The sequence below is a fragment of the Protopterus annectens genome, chromosome 3.part0, assembly GCF_019279795.1.
Source record: "Protopterus annectens isolate FY-2018-M chromosome 3.part0, PAN1.0, whole genome shotgun sequence".
In the NCBI taxonomy this organism is placed as follows: Eukaryota; Metazoa; Chordata; order Ceratodontiformes; family Protopteridae; genus Protopterus; species Protopterus annectens.
Genome location: NC_056731.1, coordinates 1,361,547,995 through 1,361,560,434, shown reverse-complemented (window position 1 = coordinate 1,361,560,434; position 12,440 = coordinate 1,361,547,995).

The following is a 12,440-nucleotide window of genomic DNA, read 5'->3' as shown; positions in this document are numbered from 1 at the left end:
CAAAAAGATTTCTTATTTTCTAAGCATAGTAATATGCTTCAGAATGCATAATATTGGGCAATACCAGATGCAATGAGGGTTCTTCAGAACACCTCTGAGGAGCCTACTTTTACTTACTCACCTTGAGTGTTATTATTGCTAGCAGAAATAATAAAAGTATCTCTGTTCTGAGATTAAAGTAATATGAGGTAATGGAATTGGATGAAAGCTTTTTCTAAGATTTGCATTTTTGAGAAGTAAGTTTAAAGGTACATTATTAAGGGGATTCATGATAAATGTGATTTGTTAATACCCTTTAAAGTGCACAAAGTAAAATTGTGGTAGCAAAACACGTATTGTATATCAATGTAAATTATAGAATCGTTTATACAGTTATAAAATCTAAGTGTACATATTCGGGTCTATATTATGTTGTCGAAACGGCATAAGAGCAAATGCCATTTCAACGACAAATAAACAGCGAACTCTACATACAGTGAAAGCCCAGGTCAGTGATTTTTTCCTAGGGAAAAAAAAATTGCTTGGCCGTCACTGTGAGATCGCCCTTTACCCCACTGTAGTGCAATGTCAGAGTTGGTATATTTAGTGGGGGGGGGGGAGGTGCGAAGCCCTCCCACTTTGAATTTTTTAAACTGTGTGTTGTGTCTTGTTGGTCTACCATTTTTTTTTCTTTGGGAAAAAAATCGGTGACATGGGCTTTTGCTGATTGTAGAGATTGCTGTTTATTTGTCATTGAAATGACATTCATTCTTATGCCATTTCAGCAACATAATACAGACCCACCTATTCCACTATACATTACCTGAGGCATGGTCAGTAAATGTTGTACTTAACGTGATATTGAGAATGCCTGTCTACACCTATGTTGCAGCTGTATGGAACTATTCTGCCATTGTAAGGTATACTGTAGGAGTGATCAAAGGTAATAAATCATATCCATTAACTGATGAAAAAAGCATTTGTTGCAGCAACCTACATGTTGTGAGTGGTAGAAAGTTTGTGACTGTTCATGTATGCTGTGTATGTATGTAGCGAAGTGCAGAGGGACTTGACACTTACACAGAGGTGTCACATTGACCAGGATAGAAACTGAATAATGATCTAATATACACACTAACACTTGTCTAACTGCAGCAGATGTGACATGTGTATATGCAAAATGAGGCTTATGGTGATGTGACATATGTGAACATGCACAACATAAATCAAGGTACAATTCATGTGTAGTCAGTCCCCTGACAAACTGGTTGCATGTTTATAAATGTCATTATGTATATCACTGTGCATACAATGTTTTATGTGTATAACAGTGTATGACACAAATGGATAGGTAGTCCAGACAAGATTTAGGCCATCAAAATTACATGCCAGCATTATTGTGTTATTATATCAACTACTGGGGAAATGTATCAAATGTCATGCTATAATTATTTAAATATGATGAATTTGTGGTACTGCAGTCAATGATATGACATGTGTCCTTGCTGCTGCAAGTGCCACATCATACCTCTTGACATAAAAAAGTGTATCAAAGTACACGAGAATGCAGTATACCATAATGTTGTACCTGATATTTAGCCTTGAAGTGAGCCTTGTTAAACACATTAGTAATGCCTGTATGACACTACAGTAACATACATCACACCCAGTTGAAACACTTTTGTAGGAGGAGAGGGTAGCCTTCACCCTTCTGAGCTAGGAGTTGCTGGTAAAGCCTTATTATGGCTGTTATTCTGTGTCTTTGTTCTGATTTAAGCATGTGGGCTCCATTACATTAGGAAGATTTGTGGACTAAATTCTTGTGGCAGGTAAGGATAGTCTACACCCTTTTGAGATGGGAATTGCTGGTTGAAGGCTTATTGCATCTGTTATTCTGAAAGTGTGTTAGTTCTGGTTTAAGCACTTGGGCTCCAAACCAGTTATTTTATATTTTGAAGGTTTGTGGTCTACACAGTTTACTGGAGCTGCTCAGAGTTTGGTGTTCTTAGCCAGAGGTCTGGAGTGCACCTGAACAGAAATCCAAGGTATCCACTGAAATCTTCTAAAAATAAGTTAAATTAAGCCTGTATTGCACTTTGCGAATTGTATTTTATTGAACAAACATTCTACAAACATACAAATCCAACAAAACAATTGGCAAAGTTTTATATAAATTCTCTGTGTCTCATTTCTGGAACAATCTCTCTTTCACCTTATGTAGCATCCCAAACACAAATAGCTCCAAAAAAGAATTAAGAAGTTTGTTTCCTCTGTAAGTCATGGATATGCCCCTGTTAGGACCCTACTTAATTGGATCTACCGCTCTCTTCACTTCTTAGAATCACCTTTTGCAGTTTATGCCTTAAGCATATAACACCTCTTACTTAACAAAAAATAAAAATCAGATGATATATATATATATATATATATATATATATATATATATATATATATATATATATATTCTCACTAATTCTTGCCTAACATATACAAATCTTTCTCTTGTATTATTTGTTACAAGTTCTCTATGTATATACTGCACTTGTTACTTTCTCTGTTTTTCTATTACTCAACTTTGTGATTATTGTATAACTGTTGTTATTACTCAGTTTTGTGAAAATTATATAATTGAATAATTTGTATATTTTGCTGGAGTTTTTCTCCTCGGGTCTCCATTGAAAATGGGCCTATGCTCAGCTGGACCAACCCATTAACAAATGTGAAATATAATAAATAATAAATAAAATAAATAACCGTTGCTTCATTTTTACTGTTTTTGCTGCTGTGACTGCTTCATTCTGCACCTTGTATCATTGTTACATCTGCCTTAACTAGCATAGGCTAGATTCAGACTTGCTGAATCTAGACTGTTTGGTATCACTTGAGCACTAAAACCAGACATCTTACATTAAGAGGGCTTCCCTGCATCCTTGTGGCAGAAGTGTGTAGCTCAGGACCCATCTGAGTTGGGGATTGTTGGAATAAGGCTATGTATGAGGCTTTCCTATTGGTAGTTTGTATCAAAACTGTTTACATTTGCTTGTATTTAAGCTCGCATTTGTGTGGGTTTGTGCTCAGTTTACGGGAACTGCTCAGAGTCTGGCATTCTTAGCCAGAGGTCCTGAGTGCATCTGAACAGAAATCCAAGACATCCACTGAAATCTTCTAAAAATAAGTAGAATTTAAGCCTGTAGCGCACTTTGTGAACTGTAGTTTATTGAACTGCTGCTTTATTTTTACTGCTTTTTTGCTGTGTGAATGCTTCATTCTACACTTTATATCATTGTTAGTTCTGCCTTAAATAGTTAAATGGCAGTTTGTGTTAAAACTGTTTAAATTCACTTGTATTTAAGTCTCATATTTGTGTGCAGCTGTGCACTGTGCATTGAGGGTTAGTAGTGCCCTGTATATATGCAAATGCCTAGATAGATCTTCTTCCCTTGAGAACAGTCAGTGGAACCATCCCAGGCTTCCCTGCTGCACTGTGGGCAACTTAGCAGCACTGCCACACTTTTTAATCCCTAATCCTCAACAGAATAAGTCTCCTTGCTAACCCTAGAGCAAAGGCTGATCTAACTTGCCCACCCTCTAACAATACTTAGGATTTAACCTGTTACAATGGACAGTCAGTTTCTCAAGATTTCTCCAACCAGCTTGATTGATATGGGCATCCTGAGGCAATGTAGTAATTCACTCATGTATACTGACAGCCATTTGCTCCTACAGCAAACAAATACAACATGTGAGAGATGTAACTATACTATGAAACTGGAATAAGTCCTCTCACATAACAATAAACAAGACATCAAACAGGTTGTCAGCACACACACCTCTCCTGTCGCACAAGATAAGGTCACGACACATAAACCGACATATGAGGAGCTACTCAGTAAGAGCCTACCAAAAGACCAGAGACCTCCCAAGCACAAACAACAGACACATACTAGAACCCAGCCAAAATCTACTACACATAACAACGCAAATGCCAGTGTCTCAGCAAATAAGCTCCTAAGGCAGAATAGCTCAAAACCAAATGTCTTGGTCTTAGGAGATTCTATAGTGAGACACACAGACGTCCCCCTCACCATGCTGGACAAGAAGAAGGTCAAAGCCAGCTGCCTGTCAGGTGCCAGGATCCATCAAATCATGTAAACAATCAAGTCACTCAACAACAATTACCATCATGACTCTGTCATAGTACACGTTGGGGTGAATGACTTGAGACATACCACTCTGGACTATATGAAGAGAGACATGACTGAACTCTCAGATTATGTACCCTAGGCAGGTATGCCCCTAGTCCTAAGCAGCATTCTACCTTCACCCAGGATGCTGCCACAATATAAATGAAAAATGATTGATTTCAATAATTGGCTTAGCTTCTGGTGTCAATCCAGGGGGATCGAGCATCTGTCAGCCTGAGAAGACATGGTTGACAGACCATGCTGCTTTGCCAGAGAGTGTTTCACCTGTCTCCTTTAGGCTTTCAAATACTGACAAAGATGCTTGCCTCCCCTATAGTGCCTTTTTTAGGCAATACCAAAACAACAAAACTCCAGTGTAAAAAATCCACTACAGACAAACTCAAGGTTATGCTGCTTAATGCTAAGAGTCTAAACAGGAAACTGCACTCCCTGGAAGCTCTGCTTACCTTGGAAGATGCTGACATCTGTGCAGTCACCGAGACTTGGCTCAAGGCTGCAGAAAGCACCCCAGCTCTACAAGGTTACAATGCCTTTCAAACGTTCAGACCTTAAAATGAACATAAAAGAACCAAAGGTGGAGGTGTATCTATCTTCATTAAATCCAAATACATCTTGAGACTGGTTAAACATTATGACTCTTCTGAGGTACTCCAGGTCCAAATAATTATAGGTAAAACAGCCTACCACATCATTGCTAGTTGCAGGTCCCCCACCATAAACCATGAGAAGCACACTGCCTACCTGGAATTACTTGAGTCATTTACTATACAGCCAAACAACTTGTTCATAGGAGATTTCAGCTATCCTTCTATCTAGTGGGTGATAGACTTTGTTAATACAAATACTCTGGAACAGTTAGTCTGCACCCCACAAGGGGCTCAAATATTCTGGACTTAGTAGTCACCAATATGGGGGGGGGGAGGTCACTGCACTACCCTCTGTGTTCTGCCCTCCCTATTAAGGTCAGACCATAAATCTGTCTTGTTTGAAGTACCAATCAGACTTGACACCTCCAAAGGAGCAATAAAAATGAGAAACTTCACCAAAACAGACTATAACCTACTAAGCGATGGTTTGAAAAGTTTCAAAACGCCTGCTAACATAGCCACCAATGACTCCTATACAGAGGAGTACATAAACATCCTGTGTAACAAGTTAAACAACTGTTTTGATGCAGCTGTACCTGACAGGATCAAAACCAAGTCCTCCCATAAAAACAAGCCACCTTAGTGGACCTCGAGTATAAATAAGTTGTATAACAAAAGGAAGAAATTGATATTTAAAAACAAGAGGGAACTTAGTCAAAAGAGAATGAATACCCTCCACAGCTTGAACAAGCAAATCAGATATCTGGTAAAGTCCTCTAAAGCAAATTATGAGGCTAAATTACCACTCTTAGCTGAAGAAAATCAGAAGGCATTCTTTAGCTACATACGGAATCTAAAAGGTAATATCTAGCAATGTGCCAAACTCATAGTGGATGGTACCACTCACACTAACCCTGAAGAAATTGCCAACCTGTTAACTGACAGATGTGGTGCAAACTTCACCCCACTGCCTTCGCTAGCCATACCCCAAAACATTCCTCACATCTGTCCTCTTCCCAGTATCTCCAATGAGCAGTTCATATCTGTGCTTTGTAGGGCCAAAAACATGGCCTCTATGGGACCAGATAACATCCCAGGCTGCTTACTAAACAACCTAAAACATGTCCTATTGAATCCACTTGGCACTCTCTTTAGCCATAGCCTGATCACTGGATTTTTTTCCAGCAGAGTGGAGAACAGCAACTGTAATCCCCTTGCACAAAGGGGTCCATCAACTGACCCTAGGAACTATAGACCCATAAACCTAATCAGCCTTATCTGTAAGGCCATGGAAAAAAATCATTATGGACCCTATCAACAAGGACATAGGCAACCCTCAAACTCTCTACTCAAGCCAGTTTGGCTTCATTAAGGGTAAATCATGCTTACTAAACCTGGTGGACTTCTTCAAGAATGCCAACAAAGCCCTGGATGAAGGCAAAGCAGTACATACCACCTATCTTGACTTAGCCAAGGCTTTTACACAAGCCCTCACACAGGTATCATTGAGAAACTCTCCCAGCTGGGCATGAACCCATATGTCACTAGATAGGTAGCCAATTGGCTCACTGACAGAACCCATACTGTCAAAACTGGGGATTTCATCTTCACCAAAAGAACAGTTATCTGTGGGGTACCAAAAGGTTTTGTGCTGAGGCCTGTACGGTTTGGAATGTATTTCATGGAAGTCCAGGAAAAAGTAGATGACCTGTAGCTTACCAAATTTGCACACTACTGCAAACCGAGAGAAGTCAATGAGTCCCCTTAAGATATTAGTATATTACAGGATTGGTTAACACAGAAAAATGATTGGTGCCAAAGCCACAGTCTAAAACTAAATGCAAAAAAGTGCATCATTGTCCCCTTCGACAAAAAGGTAGCCTCTGCAAATTACAATATAGGCAGCACCCCTAAGTGTGAACCTAGTGAATCCTGTGGTGTGTGACTTGGGAATACAAGTTGATAGCAATCTAAACTTTGAACACCATGTGCCCCCAGTGGTGAGGAAATCATTTTACATTGCACACCTCATAAGTAAGAGCATTGCCTCCAAGATCAAGGATGTTATAACTTTTTTGTATTCCACCCTCATCAGACCACCAATAGAGTTCAATGCTCCCCTTTGCATGTACCTCACCAGACACCTGCAGCAGCTGAAGAGACCACAGAGGTTCCTGACTAAGAGAATTCAGGGGCTCCAAAACATTATCTGCATGGATACACTGAAAGCCCTGTTGCTGTTCTCTGTGCCCTACAGGCTGCTGAGAGGCAACCTGTACCTGGCCTACAGAACAGTCTCTGACCCTGCCCTAATGGAAATGCTGCACGCCTGCAAATCAAATGGGCAAGAGTCACTCTCTACTCCAGAGATCTCAGCCTAGTCTGTGATTTAAACAAAACATGCTGGAGAGACAGATATGTCTCCCAGAGACTGCTGCTAGCCTGGAATAAACTCTCAATTCCCATTAAGCAGAGCTCCTCAATGACCCTATTTACATGTAAGCCAAACAACTGGATGGGAGAGCATAAATTCACCCCCTGGGGTGGCACCTATGTCTCTCATGGACGGGGCAGCCAGTGCTGATCATAAATCAATGGTTAATTAGGGAACCATCTAACAATGGTAGGGTATTACACTGCTAGGCTTGTGAAGGCCCTAGGGCCATTAGCCTAGTAGCCTCCTATAAACATATGAACCTAAGAACATTTATGTACATTTTTAAGTGACCTTATAAAAAATTACATTTCACATACACCAACTGTACACTGATCTCTGACAAATGTTGACATTCTCTGCATGTAGGTCAATAAGTCCATTGCATGGACAATAAGCCAATCTTCCAGTAACTAATTCTATTTATTTTTGACAAAGAAGAAAATTGCAAGAACTGGGTCAGGGCATTGACTACTTAATGTGCTTTTTGCCAAACAGCTCACATCTAATGAATCATTATACTGGGCATGCTTACAAGGAAGAACATCAAAGACTACAGCAACACCAGTGACCCAACACAAAACCAGAAGAAAATATCATAACACAGGCCCACCCACATTTTGTGATGATTATACAGCATAGTACATAATAAGAAATGACTAATAAGCCCTGATCTCCTCTTAAGCCCTATAGTGTGATCAAAATAATGGGGCAGCCACAGTGGTGCAGCGGTTAGCATTGTTGCCTCACAGCAAGAGGTTCTCCGGTTCGATCCTTGGCTGGGGCACCTTCTGTGTGGAGTCTGCATGTCCTCCCTGCGTTTGTGTGGGTTTCCTCCAGGTGCTCTGGTTTCCTCCCACATCCCAAAGACATGCTGTAAGTGGATTGGAGACTCTAAATTGGCCCTAGGCGTGAGTGTGTGTGTCTTCTGTGGAAGGTTGGATGCTGGGCTGGAAACTCAACACTGTAAAACTCCACTGCCAATCATGAGCGGACAGGTGATCTGCTGTGTGGACCCCTAACTGGGAAAAGAAGTGTGATCAAAATAATAAAATATATGAGTAAATGTTTGTATGAAGCTGTGACGTCCACACTCTGGGCCAGTAATCAAGAAGCCTGAATCCTCACCACTGACACTGGAGAGGGATGCTCACTTGGAATGCTCAGTATTTCCAGGTGCAGACCTCTCTGCATCAAGCACAATTTCCCTTAAGAGCATGCAGGGAACACAGTCAGCCCAGGGTCTGGATTTCTTTATATATTTCTCCCTCTGGGGCCCCAGTAAGGCTCCACACTAGCACAGCTATAGGGTTAAGTCCTTTGCTGAGTGTCCAAGCCAAGTCCTCCAGCACCATCTCTGTGAAACAAGTGCTTCATGTCCCTGTTCCAAGCAGCTCTCACACACACACACACACACACACACGCACACACGCACACACGCACACACGCACACACGCACACACACACACACACACACACACACACACACACAAAAGGCTTGTACAGATTTACTAGCTATGCCACCTTCTGCCCAGACTATAAGGTGGTTGCACAGCCACCAGACACTGCAAGGCTCTTACAAGGGTACCCACTTATACTGAGTGAAATTAATATTAATACAAATGGTAATGTTGACCAAACAGCTAGGCTTCAGGAGTGGCCACAGTGTCACCAATCGATATAAGTACTCCTAAAGGTTGAAATATTCTCTAAAGGATCATCCACAATGAAAAGTTTAAATATATTTAATAATAAATAATAAAAGATCTTGAAAATATGAAATATCTATTTACAGTAAATACCAGAGTTTCAATCACAGGAAGTATTAAAAATAATACAGCTGTAAAGATTCACACAGTTACAGAAAAACAATACTTAACTATTCTCACTACATTTTCCTGACTGATCTAAATAATTACTGTTACTATTTGCTTAATAGAGCAAGGCAAGATGAAGTAGGTGAGGAATTCTTCTATGTCAGGTTGCAAGAAACAGACTGCCCTGAGACGTCTGTCTCACCTAATATTAAAACATTATTTCTGTACAGAATGATATCACATACATCTGGTCATCTGACATCTGGTTCCCATGCAACTCCAATTGCTAGAAACTGCCAGCATTTGGCACTTAAATTTCAATAATACACACAAAAGAGCATTTCTCAGATCTGGCGCAGCTTACGGAAGTCATAAAACAATTGTAAAGTTCTACTCCTCCTACAGAAACTAGAAAACCATGCTTCTTACAGACATTGTGTCTCCGGCTTTATTCAAAACTATGAGATAAAATCTTTATGGCCTAGGCCCAGTAATTTAATTTCTTCCTATTTCAAGGTTAGCTGGACCTGAGCTTAGCCTCTTCTTTTCCTGTTTTCTCTGTTAAAACATATACATTTAAACAAATGCAATACAGTACAGTCTGATATACATGTATATTTCGTTTCTGTCCAGCAGGGCATACTGTTGATGCATTTCTAACACAAACAACTTTACAAATGCATTGTTAAACACAAGCATCTGTACAAATCAGTTTGATATACAAATGACATATAATTATTTACAAAATTCCAGCTTTTACAAAATTCTAGCCATGTTGGCATATGTTACACATCTGCTGCCCTACTTCTTCTGGCATATCTGACAATTCCTCACATCATCACAGAAGTAATGCCATACATGTCATTATTTTGTGAAAATAAAAAATGCCTGTGAGCATTCACTGAAATACTTAACCATTGCCAGACTCAAACACATGCTGAGGTCTGATTGCAGACAGAGGTGTATCAACCTTTGATGCCACAGAAAGAAGCATATCTGACATATCATAAAGGGCCCACTTTAAGGGATTACATCAGTATCATACTGTAATGGTTATGGCTCCTCTAACATGGTGTCTGAGACCTAAGAAAGTGGCCCTTTTACTGTGTTACATCTTCATATTTTGACAATGACACTCCTGTCTATTACAATTCCCTGACTGACAAATCGTACCAGATTCACATCCCTGCCAAAAATGCTCCACATGCTCCAAAATTCTGTATTAACTGTATCTGTCACAGGAGCTAGTAATGGAAGGTGTCACAAAGAACACACTTCAAGATATGAAATAAGAAAGACTTTTGATGTTAGTTCATCCAATAGAAATTATACTGATGAATCAAAATGATGTAGCAATGTTACTATTTACATAATTGTGATTTATCAATATCACTGTTGCTTGGCTAAGCCACTCTTGTTCATCCATATTGTTTTTCAAATATATGTTCCTAGATTTGAACCTCTGTTATCTGGCTACAGATGCTATATAAGTTACTACTAACTGCATGTGCCACAGAACAATTCTCATCACAAGCATCACAAAGCACCTATTTGACTGATATGAAATCCCCAATGTAGTGAAATGGCTTTGTTAGAAAAAAGAATTGATACAGTGTTGTATGTGTCTCTGTGTCACATCAGTATACTCATATTATGTTGTCCTTTGCTGGAGTTGAGCAGCTACCCATGTAAATCCACAGTCTACAGAATTGTGTATTAACCACATGCACCACAGGTGAAGTTGTATCACAGCCATGAGACAGAGCATATTTTAAGGCATGACATCATCATTGTGGTGCAAAGCAGTGGACTAAAAATAATGGAGGAGCTCTCCCATTGTAATCGCACATGTTAAAACTGCTGCGGATGTAATTCAAGTATAGCAGTATACTGACATATACTTATTCTACTCAGTCCCTGCCTGTTTCAGGAACACACCTCTCTATACAAGGAGCAGGACATTGACTCAACTGCATGCACCACAGGAGAAGTCTTACCTCAAATGTCAGACTGTGCCTATTTGAAGACATTACATCACGTTTGTGCTGCAAGGAATATGTGTGCCTTTAAATTGATTGAAAGAGTGGAGTGATCTGTCTCTTTGCCACAAAGTACTGAATTATGGAAGGCGTACGCAAACCACTTGTGCTGCATAATCCATTCATTCTTGTAAATGTAGAAACACAAATACATGAATAATGCTGGATTCAAATTCATAGCTTACTAAGCCCGCAAGCCACTGAACATTGCATTGCTTCCTGATGCCACAGGAGAAGGCTTACTATAAGGAGGGTTCAGCAAATGAGCTCATCAGTGTTTAACAAAACAGTTGTCTGTGATAAAAAGGACCTAAAGTAGTGAAAGTGTCCTCTCTGGCCAGACATATACACGTCAGATATGTGGGTGACATAATTCTTACTTACACGTACTTTCATACACACAACTGAGTCTATGGAGTAATGTCTGGGTTTGAACTGACTACCTAACTAAGATCTTAAGCTAGAGAACATTGCATGAATTGCAAGCACTTCATGAGACATTTGTTTGCAAGTATGAGGGTGCACATTTGAAAGGATGATATCATCACTGGTTTGATAGGGTGATATGTGAGCTAAAAGTGACTGAAAGTAATGGGAGAGCCCACTATCACTGTAAAGCTACACATTATACCAGTAGATGAATCCATTCCTACCTAGCACTCGGGAAACATACACCCTCTCATTAGTGAGTTATTGCTGGATACAAACCACCTTCCTATGTTCCACAATCTAGATAACACAGTATCAACCACAGGCACCACAGGAGAAGTCTAAATGTAAGTATGAGATTGAGCACATTTGAAAGGATGACCTCATCAAGTATGTAGCACAATTGTTTGTGTTAAAAGGCAAAGAAATAGATGGCTGAGCCCTGTTTCACTGCAAATGCATTGTCAGAGTGGAAGTGAAGCCATGTTTACCTGCCAGTAGACACATGTATCCATACCAGTTCTACACTGTTGGATTTGAACCACCTACCTATCTACTTACATGATCTAGAGTACACAGTATAAACCACAAGTGGCTCAGGAAAAGTCTGATTGCAACAATGAGAGAGCGCACATTTGAAAGGATGACCACATCGGTGTATTGCAGAGAATGTATTTTGGTTAAAAATGCAAGATATTGATGGGGGGGCTACTCTAGATTAAATATTTCTCCTGAGTGGAAGTGTCCACATCAGATGTGTGGGCAAAGCCTGTCCTACGTAGTACTATATACACACAAACACTCATATCAGTTCCACACTGTTGAACTTGAATCTCCTTCAGATCTAGAGTACACCTTATCAACTGCAAGAGCCACAGGAGAAGACATGTTACAACACTGACATACTGCACATTTGAAAGGATGACTTCATCAGTGTGTTGCAGAGATGA